The 14,334-nt window shown below is 36.7% G+C and overlaps 1 protein-coding gene across 1 annotated transcript in view; it reads right to left on the bottom strand.

The window, feature by feature from the left end:
- The window catches only part of SEMA5A (semaphorin 5A), a 312,339-nt gene that overhangs the window by 199,017 nt on the left and 98,988 nt on the right, over positions 1–14,334 (bottom strand). The gene's annotated exons all lie outside the window — the stretch shown is intronic.

Genomic DNA, 14,334 nt, shown 5'->3' with positions numbered 1-14,334 from the left:
CTTCCAGGTGTGGAGCAAGGGAGCAGGGGCCAGGCAGAGCAAGGCAAGCCCAGACTAGAGAACAAGAATGAGGACTTGCTAAGAAATCTCTCTGAAATCTGAATCCTCTTCAAAATATAAATTATTTTATCCTGTCTTTGTTGCATTCAGCAGTGCTCTTACTTGAGGGAATAAGGTCAGGAAGACCAAATGGCTGCTAGAGCTCTTCTTTTTCAGAAAACACTCTGAAATTGTACCTCTTGTGTGTCACAGTGGCAGCATGTGTCACACAGAAATAAGTATTTATGAGATAAAGCTACAACTTCATGACACTTTTGTAAGGGAAAATGAACAAAAACACAGTACCTGCAAAAAAAATTTAAAAAAGGCAATCCAACCCCATGTACACTGCAAAAGTAAAAGCTTATGTAACTAATTAACAGAATAATTAAATTTCTTTTCACCGAAACAGTGAAATCTAACTGAAAACCCATAGGTGAAACAAGACTTTTTAGTTTTGCTATGAATTATCTCCTTAGAGTGAAAAATTCATAATTAGCTACTAAAGGCCTAGAAATTATTTTTCTTCCAATTAAAACTATAACAGTAAAATATCAAGAAGTAATAATTTAAATTTATTAATGGTTTTCATGCAGATACAACATGACAAGCTTTACACAATAACATAGTTGTACATTTTGTGCACTACAACAGTATCATAAATAAATGTGTAAGGCAATTAAGCTGCCCTGCCAACAGGTAACCTAATAGTATTGCTGTCTGGTCACAGGTGACAAACAGCAACATCCCTACACTTTCCAATCCTAACCCTCTCCTTCCCGACATTCCCCTCCCTTTCCTCTGCCCTCACTTCATGTGAATTACAGTAAAACACCAAGCCCTTTGTTGGCTTCTCTCTTCTTACTCCTGATACTGAGAACACTTATGGAAACACACCTTCAGCCTGGATTTGTTTTTCCTTTAAAACCAAGAAGGCATGTTTGCCATTCTGCAGACATTGATCCAGGACTCAAAGCTGTCCAGGGAAAACTATCATGATATACATACAGTCATGACAGGAGGTGATGGCCAACACTCACTGCGTCCTTTTGGTACATTCAAGACAGACTTACCCTTAGCAACAACAAACAAAAGAAATTTTCATTGCTATTATAGGACTATAATCTGCAGGCCTTATAACTCAAAAATATTCCCAAAAAAAACCCCACTCTCTCATGGAACTAAAAGATGGATGTCGAAAAAAAATCTTTCTGAGAAGGTACAGGTCTCTTCCACACGCTGGGAATTGGATGCTATGGGTTTTCCTGGGGAGTTCAGGTTTTGGGAGGGAGGGTTAATAGCTTAGATTTAATATAAAACAAAGTTTGCTGTGGTCCATAGATCTACAGCAAAGCAAACACACCAGATTCCACCGAGCGCAGAGGAAAGGTCAAGGAATTCTCTTAAAGAGGTTTAAAGACAAAGGAGGTTAACAATCAAAGCTGGGCAGAAGGACATTAGATACTCATATTAAAAAAAATAAAAGACCAGAAACCTGCCTCTGTTTTACTTTAAATTTAGTATCTGCCCAACAAGCCATGACGTGTTTGGTTTACATAGTTCCAAGGACTCCCCAAGGGTTGAGCTCTACAGTTCTTTGCAAATGAAACTGTAAAGTTCCTTCTAACCTAAGTTTCATTCTTCAGCACTTCAAAGTAAAGCTACAGTAAATAGTAGAATAAATTGAGAAATTACTTACAAGGAATAGAATGGTATGTTTAGAACCAAATTCAGAAGTGATCTTTAATAATAATACAACTCGGCAAATAACAAAGTCAAAAGACAATAAGAACCTCCTAATTTCATTTAAAAATTAACATAGATATTAAAAGTTTTAGTAGTGTTTATGTTATATGTGACATCTCATGCCATGGTGTCCTTTTTGAAAATAGTGAGCACAAAGTTAAACATATGCACAGCAGCACTTTCTTGAAGAAATTCTGTTAGTAAAATAGCAACAATAGCAATAACAATAATAATAATAGAACAACAGCAATACCACTACAGTAACAGCAACAACAATAACATCATAGTTGAAAACTAGCAGATTTGCAATATTAACAGAAGTCTCTGGGTGGCATCAGTACAACAAACTCGCCAATCTTATCAGAAGAAAATGAAAATATATTTCTGCATGCTAAAGCTATTTTTACAATTAAATGTATCTAATCTAATGATGATACAATAACTCCATCTTCCTGAAGCTGTGTAATAATTTTAGCCTTAGATCTCTTCCTGTGATACTCAAGTTACACTACTATCCTCTTCAAAGGCAGCGAGACATGTCAGAAGTCTCCCCAGGGATGTGCCACGCGGACTCCATTACATCACCCCCGGTGCCCTGGTGACAGAACCATTAACCCCAGGGGAATCTATTAAGCAAGGTGTCAGGGCTGGCAAGAGGAGATCCACCTGTTCATTCATTCAGCAGGTCCTGCCTGGGGGTTTATTCTCAACACTTGTGCTTGAAGGACACAGCTAGGAGCACTTGTAAACACTCTGCTGTGGCACTTCGGGACTCCACAATCTCCATCTTAAAACTAGAACTGAGAAAAACAAGATTTTCTTCAGCAATTTCTGTGCACCATTGGTATCGATTCAGTGTGACTGTTAAGTTCTCATTTTAAAATTACATTATATTATAAATATATCTGTGAATAATAAATTCACTCAGAACAACTTCAGGTTAACAAGCATTTCTCTGTGTTGGAAAAACAGGCAAGAAAAATGGCATGACAGAGACTGTTGCAGAATCTTTTATGATTCACTTTTGCCTATACTTTTTTCTTACACTTCCAATCACCAGTTTTCCTACCTCTTTCACACTGTATTCTCTCCTCACAGAAATGTATTAAACACACCCTTGCTGGTAAGTCATTGACTCACTGCAGATGAAAGGAAAAAAGGTGCCACAGCTCAAGTGAAGAAAGGAAATACATGCCAACACTATTCCACAGGTTCTAACTAAAAAGATGACTCCATCAAGAAAGTTCACCAAAAGAACAGCTGTACTACTTCTGAAAGCAATCACAATTCACACCCCTGCTTACCAGAAAGGGGCTGAGTGAGGCCTAGTTTGTCAAAAATATAACCTTTTTTTTTTCTAGAACTTGTTCAAGGCATGTGTTTCTCTGCATTTGCATGCAATGACTCTGATGTCCTAAATAATTTTTATCAGTAACTGTAAAAAAAAAAGAGTAAATACTGGGTAGAAAGCAGCTATAGTTACAAACATGTAACTGACAATATAAGGTATCATATACAGGTTTTTTTTCCCTCAGGTGACCTTCTGAAAATACAGTTGCAAACAATCTTCTGGATTAGGCATCAGAGCTTATCTGGTTGTCATTGCAATGGAAAGAAACCCATTGCTGCACCTGAACAAACTACTTTGTGCACTCCTCAGGCTGTAGAACCATGAAGCTCCACCACAACTGTGGCAGTTCTATTTCTGGTACAAAGTGTTTAAACCCATACAAATGCAACCTATTTTTTATATACTTGTAGAGTCATGCTTTATTTTTACTTACTTTGAAGCAATTCCTACTCTAACTTTAGCTTAGCTCTGTTGCAAAACAGGCCAGAGCAGACTTTTCCCAACTGGTTTATTTCTGTTGGATGCATTAACCATGAAATCATTAAAAGTGCCATTTCTTTTGAGAAAGAAAATCAAAAATATGATAAAAGAATCATAAACCAAAAAGACCTAATCAAACAGCTATAATTAACACAGCAAATATTTTTTGATTTCTCTTACGGAAAAGATTCATTCTACGGGTTACAGTATTCCAGCAAAAACAATATGCTGAATGATATTCATTACAAAATCTAAGCACAAACATCTGCCCTGCTCTTCTTCCATAAGGCCCATGGTAGAAGCCAAGCACTTGGAAGACAGCAGCTCACTGCAAAGGAGAGAAAGCCTGCCCATTACAGGCTGCTTTTCCTTTAATTCCAGACATATGCTTTCTATATGCAGTGTTATATTGGTAGATGTGCTTCCAGGACCTTATACCTCCTCAGTTTTATGACCCTGACTGCTTATTACAGAATTGTATCCCCAAGGTGACTGCCTTGCTCATGCTGTAGAGCCTTACTCAATGAGTCTGGAGAAAATCCCACAGGGAGATTCTGTAGAGTGCCCCTTGCCTAGGTTGTACATCCAGAGGTGCTGTGGGATGCAAAGCCAGTCACACCCAATACAGTTACAGTCTTCCTACATGCTCCTATTGCTGTCCTCCTTTAGCATGCATTGCAGGGGCAGACAAACTAATTATTAATGCAACCTATAACAGTAGAGCTTAAAGGTAGGACCAACACTTAATTTTGGTTTCAGAGTTGAAATTAACTAGAAGGAGAAAAAAAATGCCCAAGTAACACAACACTAAGTATTAGGCACACCACCAGGATGAATTAGAAGGCATCAGGAAGGTGCTTTTTCTGTAATTTTTCATACACAAGAAGTACAAACTACTGCATTTAGAACTGTAGTCAAATAAACAAAAAAGGACTAAGCAAGTCTCTAACATTTAAACTTCACAGAAAGAGACAATATTTTCTAGAAGAAAAAATACAAATTGAAAAGACAACGCTCAGCGCTCAGCTCAATGCTCCAGTGAAATTCCTGGAAATTCCTGGTCCACCTGTTACTAGAATGTAGTTGGCATGTCCACTACATTCATTTGTCAGGCCTAAGGAGGGCCACAGATGTAAATAAATCTAATGGTCTGTGCTACCAGAAGGCTCTAACAATCTAATTGGAATACACCAGAAGCAGGCTGAACACAACATATGAGAAGAGCAGTAGTTCAACAACAAAAAGACAGCATCACCCAACACCATTTAATGCTTTTCTGTAAAATGAAAGGATTAGGACAGATGGATCTGTTACAGTACTCAGTATTGCATTTTAATGAAAAAGGCATTTCACTTGCAATACAGAACTAATTTATATCACGGCTGTGTACAGAATTAAGAGTGTGTGGATGGACAGCATAACTGGGACATGAGAGAATATATGTTTATATGTTTAGTCAAGCCCTTATTTTTAATAAAATTGAAAATTCAAAATATTTCCTATAGAAATGATGAGTATGTTTTAATCAGAATAATATATTGAAAAATATAGACATTCCGGTAATTAGTGATTAGACAGTAGGAACTCTACAGTTTCCAAAAAAGGTGTCCAGGATGATATAAGAAAAAACAAAACATTACTTTTTTCCAAGAAAAAAAAAAAAAGTCTAGGCAGGGAAATTTAATGCAATCCAGTCCTCTATAAAGGAAAAGATGAAGTTACAAAGTTGCCCAGAATGATTAAATCAGCAACCACAAACTAAGAGCTCCTCTTTTAAGTCTTACCACACTACATTTGGTTCTCCTTTGGAAACATGAAAACATGTCAGATCTCCATCTGCATTTCAGAGCTCATCTTTGCTTATAGGGAGGGTGGAAGAAAAAACGAAAGAAAAAAAGAACCAACAAAAAGACAAAGCAACCTCAAAACTACAGATCCCTTTCAAGATGCAGTATTCTGGAGGTCTCTAGATCCCATAAACAAACCAGCTGCCTTCTTTCTACTAAGCAATAAAACTTAATACAGTCCTGAAGCTTGCTTTTCCATACAAAGAGAACTGCAGAAGCCAATAAATAAATATCTATATCTAGCCTTATCTAGAAGCTCTGCTAGCTTCTCGTGCTCCTCTCCACTTTAAATCATTTGTAATAAAAGAAATCCCAAGACCATAAACCTCTTGATATTCCCCAGAAAGTTCACCACCTGTTTACTGTGCATTCATTTTATGAACAGCTATTACAGCTTCAGAACAATTTTGGAGGTAATGAGGTAGGGCTGTAAGTAATTTATTATTAATGGGGAAAAGAGAAAATGAACATACTTCCTGCAGTATATGTTTCTTGACTTTGAATGCACAAAAACTTGAATTTCTTTCTTAAGTCTATGGTAAACTTGCTTCCTTTTACTCAATTACTTTCATCGTTCATTGATTCTCTCAGAAGGCACCAAGTGGCTGCCCTAGCCACCTGTCTACTGCTCTCCAGGCAGTCACAGCAGTTGCCCTGTCCCAGTTCCCTCACCTGCTTTAACAATACACTCTAACCTTCAAGATCTAAAATCTAGCCTGCATTCCTATTTTCTCTGCCCTGCCAGAGCTCCCCAGCTAGAAGTACATATTGCTGCATTCTTATGTGTGTGCATATGTCTATTACTAGGATAATTAAAGGGAATTTGGGTTCTGACTGTCTGTGCCCTCAGGGAAGAGACAGGAACATCTGCTGCAATGCCTACTTATTTCTTATTTTTCTGAACAAGGGTTTGGAATTGTTTATGCTTCATTGTTCAAACACACATATTGCATACAAATATAAGAAAGTGTAAGGGAAAAAAGACTGAACCCCCACCTAGATGAAAGTGGTTTCAGCACTTCCAGCACAGTAAAAAACCACTAACTTCACACCTCATCCAGCACAGAGTCCTAATGCTCTTCCCAGGGAGAGCAGCTACTCCTTATAGTTAGAATCTCTGGTCCCTGTGCTGCTGCTGCCAATTTTCCTGAATATGATGGAGGGAGAGACTGCCCATGAAAAACATTTGCCATCCTCAGTCATGCACTCTCTTCAGAGGGGTTTAACCTTTCACATTTTGACACTTACACGCTGGCTTTGGCAGCCAGTGGAAGAATTCATTTTGAAGGAAAACATGTTGTATACTTATGGGAAATCATTATTTAATCTCAAGACGGAGTTTTGTAAAGAAATCTGCTCAGTTTTAATACATGTATTGTAGGGAGCAGAAACAGAATGCAGACTGCCCATAGACAGTTATGCACTGTTATTTTTATTGGAAATATCTATGCTTCAATTAACAAGACCTTTTTTTGCTAGAAATGACCATCCTGCAATGATGCATTCTTACTTATGTTGGCATATGAACATAACAAACTTTTTTATTTACATTATTTCAGCAAAATAAAATTTCTTGATCCTATCAATTCTGCCCAAGACTGTAGCTCACAAAATAAAGGTCAGATGATATTTCATGAAGAAATACAAAATCCAACAAAATAAGACATATTATAAAGACAAAGGGTATAGAGAACAAAGCCTGACACTAATCTTGTTAAGAGTTTGGAGCCAGGACTTCAAAGAGGAATATATTCCCCACCTCCTCTGCTCCCCCACCACGAAAATAAAAAGAAAAGATGCCCCAAAGCCAAAAAAACAGAAAGCAACATGCAAGGGAAAAAAAAAAAAAAAAAAAAAAAAAAACAACCACAACACTACAATCAACACTTGTCTTTGTAGAACTTACTTTTGTTCCAAAAGACACTGCTAAACTCCAGGCGTTTGTCACTATTAACAACTATTTTAGTAGATTCATTGTAGTGCTGGTTGTAAAACAGTCAGGTCGTAATTCTGAGAAATGGTAGAAAACAGCCATAAATCCATCAAAACAAAATCTGAAGTGAGCACTGAAAATGGAAAGACAAGCTTATGACAAGTCAAAGTTTGGTCCAACCTGAATATGACAAATTGTCATGTAACAAGTATCTATCACGTTCAGCCACACAAAATCAGCTGCTACCCAGTGTCCTAAAGTCTTGTCAACAGCAGACAAGCACTGCCACAGAAGGAAGACAGGGAAGAAAGCATATGAAAAAGAAGCAAACAACACTTTGAAGAAGCGCTGACTGCGGTTCTCTATTTCCACCCAATCTATCTAATAAACAGACTATATCTTGGTAAGGTTATTGGTAAGGCTCTGGTTATTTAAGAAATTAGGAAGAAAATGAAAACTTTAAGTAATGTTTTTCTCCCCATCTCTTAAAATTCTTGAAACTTCAGAGCTTGAAGCAAGGCCAAAGGATGGGCCAGGGTTTCCCCAATCTCTCAGCCAAAGTGATAGGCAGCAGAAGGTGACATTCAGTGACAGGCAGTAAGGGCAGCAGGTGCCATCAAGTGACAGAAATACAGACCCTATAAACACTGCACAGGATCCAGAAGAGAAGACCACTGGGATGAGTCTTTCCAGTAACTGTGTCACTAGAAAGTATAAAAACAAAGTTGCCCAGGAGCAGATGGCCAGTAACTGCAATTGTTGACTTCTTTTCTGACCTAGCAGTCTAAGTTATTTAGAATTATAGAATGGTTTGGGTTGGAAAATATCACTAAGATCATCGAGTCCAGTTGTTAACCCAGCACTGCCAAGTTCACCAAGTCCCCAGGCACCACATCTCCATTGAATACATCCAGATACGGTGACTCCACCACCTCCCTGGGCAGCCTGGCTCAATGCATAACAATGCTTTCAATGAAAAAGTTTTTCCTAATATCCAATATAAGTCTTCCCTGGCAAAACTTGAGGCCACTTCCTCCTGTCCCACCACTTGTTACTTTGGAGAAGAGACCAACCCACACCTTGCTACAGCCTCCTGTCAGGCAGTTGTAGAGCATGATAAGGTCATCCCTGAGCCCCCTTTTCTCCAGTCTTTTCTTATGAAAAAAATTAGAATTCTATCTGGTGGGGGAAAATATTAAACAGAAAAAAATTAGAGCAATATTGCACTCCCACTTGCTCTAAGCACACATACCAAAAAACTGACAGAACTTCATCTGCATACGAGCTCTATTTCTTGATTGCTGATCTGTTTATTTAACATATCCCAGTTTGGATGATTTACAACATTTTAGCAAAAATACAGCTCTTTTGAAGAAGAAGAAAAAGAGAAAGAACAAAAAATCCAGATTTTAAGTCCATCTGCCCACTTTGTACAGATAGAATGCAGCAGGAGCCTCTCACTCATTTTGCTCTTTGTTAACAACCAGAGAACTGCACATGTTCTAAAGAGCCACATTAGGGCAATAAGGAACAAATCAGCCATGGGAAGGCTCATAGGAACATGTCTGCACAGCTCACTAGTCGTTGTAGCCACTGATAATTTTATATTATTGAAATTTATGAAAATTATTAGCATTCCATGAAGGTCCAGCACTTGACTGGACGCCAAAATAATTGTGAATTGATGCTTGCTTCAAAACATGATCACTTTCAGAGGAAAAAAAAGTAGCTGGTATGCAAGTCCTTTGCTTTAAAAATTCATCCCCTACCATTCCTTGATTTTTATGGGAATGGGCACCAATGACACTGGGTGATTCAGGGAAAAATAGGAGGATAGTAACCTTCAGCCTCCAAAGATTTTTTTAGTTAATAGTAAAGAGTTGAAGGTTGCTCTTCCCCATCAGAAGCTTGATCTCCTCTACAAAAGTAAAAGCAAACCTGATTCAATAAAGAAAAATATATAGAACTGGTAAAGGAATTATTTTCCTCCTTAAGAGGGGCTGGTTCTTGGCAAGGTAGCACAATCTTGTAGTCCTATCATCTAGACAAACAAAGTTGCAATATCTAGCGATCAACGTTTCTTCACTGACAAATCATCTTCATTTAAAGAAAAACCCGAAAGATGATACAGAATAGAAAGCAATACACCCTAACACCACTACAGATACTGGCAGAGCATCTTTGAAATGTATTTATGAAGACTTGAAAAAAAAGGAAAAACTAAACAGCTTAGTAGGCTACAATTAGTTTAAAGGAAAACTTGCAACAAGATTAGAATAAAGAGAAGAGTACAAACAAAATCAAGTTCATATGCCATTTATCCTCCTTCATTCAGCCCACATATTATTTCCTCTTGGCACATGTTAAGTGCTTGCACTCCGTACACAAACCACAGGATGAAACGAGCAGAGCAATGTACTGAGTCTATATTACTTACACAAACATCAAGTAAGGGAATTCTGTGGTGGTCAGACAATAAGGTTAAGAAAATATATTTCTTAGGATTCTCTAACCAAGGAATCAAAAATAACTATGCTATTTTTCTTTTCTGGTTAACCTCAAGTTGAAATGAAGGGTTTAAGTTCATTTCTTCTATGGATTGAGACATGCTATTTTTGAGCATGTTTATTCAACAGATAACTTTGTTACAGCACAGTATGTATTTAAATTATCACTAAATATAGCTTCTAAAATTATGTAAATTGATGGGTTTTTGTTGAGACAGCACAACTTTAAATTCTGATTATTTTATGGGAGCCTAGAAAAATGAGATTTGCACCAGAGCAAATGATCTCTGCTGTTCTCCCAGTATCAATTAAGTCAACTTCACAATTGCACTTTATTTCTTATAGAAAAGCCTAAGAAATTCAATTTTATGCAGATAAACTGCAGGACAGTCAATACTAAAAATGTCACGCCTGAAACTGGATTTGGGTCAATTCTTTTTCCAGCTCACTCACACACTGCTAAGCAGTTGTGATGGCTCCTTCAGTTCTACCTCATGGATAGTGCCTGTGTACAGAATGAGTCTTCAGCTGAGCTTTGAAAGGTCTGGTGTTTCAAAGTTCAGCAAAAGTGTGTGTCTGGAGAAACAAGCTGCCACTGTAACTGCTTTTATCCTTTTTGTTGACTGTTTTCATTTTTGGTTTTGTTTTGTTGTTTGGTTTTTTTTTTAAATAATCTAATAAAAGGTCAGGTCCCCAGAAAGTTACCAAAAAGGTTCAGTAGAGCAGGTGGACTATGAAATGCTAGAAATATTTAGACAAACATTACACTACTCAACTGTTTTGCTTTGGGTTTTTTAGAATAGTTCAACCCTTATAAAGCATCATTGTTTCTCATAGAGCTAATGTGGGTTTTACAGCCTTTTCTAACTGTTCAGGTTAAACACTATACTATAATTCCTTCACTATAATAAAAGAATGTTTTTTTCCAAGTAGCTGACCATCAGTAAACACTAATACACTTACAGAGCTAACATTTCATATCTGCATGCAAATGAAAGTATAACCAAATGAAATAAAATTTAATAAAAATAAAATTTGTATGACTATCTTTAATGAGTAGCTTATTTAAGCCTTTTCTGTCCTAACTCTTAAGCTACTTCAAGAATAATTTCCTTTTTTTTACATTGTAAACATTTGGAAACATCTGTGTATCCATTCTGTAATCTGCACCTTCTTTCCTTTCACCCAGTTCTAAAATACACTTGATTTATAAACTCTTGACTCCAATTATTAGAATTAGGATAGCTGATGAATTCTTAGCATATGCAGACATATTTTTTTTTTACTTTTTTTTTTACTTTTTGTTAAGCCTGCATTTCAACAGCACATTTTTTGTGCTTCTAGACACAGACTCCTCCTTAGAGAGAGAGAAAGGAACTTTTAAGAGGGACCATGTACCATAAGTCAGTTTCACCACATGAAACACTGAACTGCTCACTCCTGGGCTGATCCTGTCAATCTCTCCAATACTTAGATGTCTATTTTACATTAATCTGTTTTCTGAGATAATTCTTAACAACTTTAAATAATGGGAAAAGGAAATTTTCAGCTTCCAAGGAAGACAAAAAGCGCCTTATTCTAGTTGAAGGAAGCTCCATGATAAGAAATTTTAGAGCTGCCAACATTTTCTGATCTATAGCAGACTTTCTTATTTATAGATTCTGGGAGAGCAAAAAGGTGCATTATGCAGTTCTAATATTAATTATGCAGATAAACAAATTACAACATGCTTATCAATACTGTGTATGAGAGACACAAAATGAAATCTTTGGGATCATGTCAAAAGTCCCTTCAAAGTGTGTGCATCTTCTGCTACTGTATCTTCTTTTTCCTCTTCCACCAGCTAACAAAGTACTTGAGCAAAAGTTCTCAACTGGTGGGTGAAATTCTTGCCATTTCCTAACAGAAGATATATCACAGTCTTCAACTAAAACTATTTAGCTGGAAAAATCAGTGCTAGAAATAGTATATGCATCTCTACACAAGGTAGCTTGACAGAATCATCACCTAAGTGAGCAATTTTTGATGAGCAGTGGGAAAGAAAGCAAGCTCTTTCAGGAGATAGACTCCCATTTCATATTTCACTGTGACAACTCCTGGGGACTATTTTGTCTTTTTATTAGGTTTTTTTTTTTTGCAGCTGTTCATCCATACTCTACACCAGACTCTCACTCCATTAGTTTTATTTAATAGTCTATACTTCATCTACCATACCTCTCAAAGGAAGACAAATCAAATAAGTACATTGCTACTTTGGCATACCAGAAACTACAAAAAAAAAAAAAAAAAACAAAAAAAAAAAAAAAAAAAAAAAAAAAAAAAAAAAAAAAAAAAACTTTGATCAATTATAAGTAAAATAAAAGCATTGATATCTCTGTAAAGTTAGTACTGAGTTTACAAGCTCAAAAGCACCTACCATTCAGTAGCACTCAGCCTTGGTTGATGTTCAGCATGCCACACAGTATTTAGCTCTGGTGGATCTAACACTGCTACAAGATGACTTTACAGACCAGGGCATTAATGCAGCACTCAAAGGAATTTTGACTGTAACAAATTGATTTCTCAACTCAATGTTGGTCTAGCAGCACTAACAACATCAATAGATACAAAGAGCATTTTCCTATAGGCATTCATGAAGTCAGCAAATGTCTCAGGAAGAATATGGATATCAGTAAGGTCGGTTGAAACCTGCCAACTCTTATTGCAAGACTCATTCAGAGAGTGGCTTCTCACACACATCTCTCTTCTTATATTCTGATACCCCAATTAATCTGTTCCTAACATACAGATTGAAAGACAAACCTCTCATGCACTTTTTCCTAGGGTCTCAAAACTTCTGTTTTCCATTAACTGGCAGTCCTGCAACAAGTCAAATGCTGTGTGCCCACACCAACAAGGTTACCCAGCTATCACATGCTGTATACTGCACTGCAAAGGTGTTTCTACATGTCCTTTCCAAGAGTTATTAAGGACTCTCAACAGATCATTGTGTGAAGTATGAACCACAGCTTGTCAGAATATTTTTCTAAAGATGTCAGTTCATAAAGACTAAGGTACATCATAAATATGTACTAATTAATAGTATTTTTACCATAAAGCATTCAAAACCTTACTAGATCTTATATTAAAGACCTGACCATTAATGTTTCTATATAATTATGTTTCCCACATATATATATACAGTAAAAATAAATTGGGTTTTTTTTCTCAGTAAACTCTAAGTGTGACACTATCTTTGGCTATATCAAAAGATGCAACTGGAACAATATGGCCTCTATCCCCAAAAAGCCTTAGCATAGTGATTAGAACTGGAAGGACATCACTAGAAATTAAATATGAAAGAAAACTAGGGATGTCTAGAAGGCAGGATTCGTCTAAATTCAAGAAACCCTCCTAAATATTGGCTGAATTAGATTCATGAAACAACACATTTTTAATCAACTCCTAGAACATAGCACTGCTAATGAGTGTCAATTATTTTCTTTTACAGTTGCATATACAAAACCAAAAAGTACATGCAGTGATCTCTTATTTGTGAAATTAAGAAGCTAAGTGCCAGAATTTTAACCGTTCTACCTAAATTACTTTAATTTCAAATATTGTGTACGCGTGTTCTGATTAAAAAAAGCATTTTAAACTAAATTATACCACAATATGAATTCTAAGGAAACCAGTATTTCATCAGAATAACTCACACTATTTAGCCCATCAATAAGTGAGTGATAAAGGTTCCTCCTTCACAATACACTGGTGGTTTGCTGTTCCGAGGTACAGTTCATTCTCCAGTGTATTCAAGATCAGGACAGCTGGTACCAGTACTATTATTAAACTATTAAAGCGCCAGAACAAAATACTTTCTGTAAAAAACACATTATTTTCTCAAAGTTTATGAAAAGAATGGAAACAAATCTTTTTCCAATTAAAATTCAATAAATTCTAATTCATTGAAATAAAAAACTTACACATGTGCTTTCTTAGAGAAACAGGAGGAATGCAGTGTGTAATATAATACATCTTAATCCCTACATCCTCATAACTAGAAACTATTTGGAACTCCCTCTCAGTTGTGACAGTAATGGAAAAATCTCAATTCAAATAAACAAAAAAAGGCAGAGAAGTTATGAACTGCCTCAGGTTTTTACAGAAAACATCCTCCAAGTATTCTTTGCTTTGTTCCAACTGTTCCTCAGCATTTCACCCCAATACTCAAGATGACAACCACATGTATGAAGAGACTGCTGTGGTGAAAGAAGGAACTCGTGCAGCTCCAATGCAAAAAGGGCTGTATCAGGTGTAAGCTGGGACAAGGAGGAATTTAGAAAGACCATATGGGTATGCGGGGATTACGTCAGGTTAAACAAAGTTCAGTGGGAGCTACCATTTGCATTGAACATCAAGGGTAATAAGAACAGCTTCTACTGCTCCAATAGT

This window comes from Vidua chalybeata, chromosome 1 (assembly GCF_026979565.1).
Source record: "Vidua chalybeata isolate OUT-0048 chromosome 1, bVidCha1 merged haplotype, whole genome shotgun sequence".
Classification (NCBI taxonomy): Eukaryota; Metazoa; Chordata; class Aves; order Passeriformes; family Viduidae; genus Vidua; species Vidua chalybeata.
This window is presented reverse-complemented; position numbering and strand designations above follow the sequence as displayed.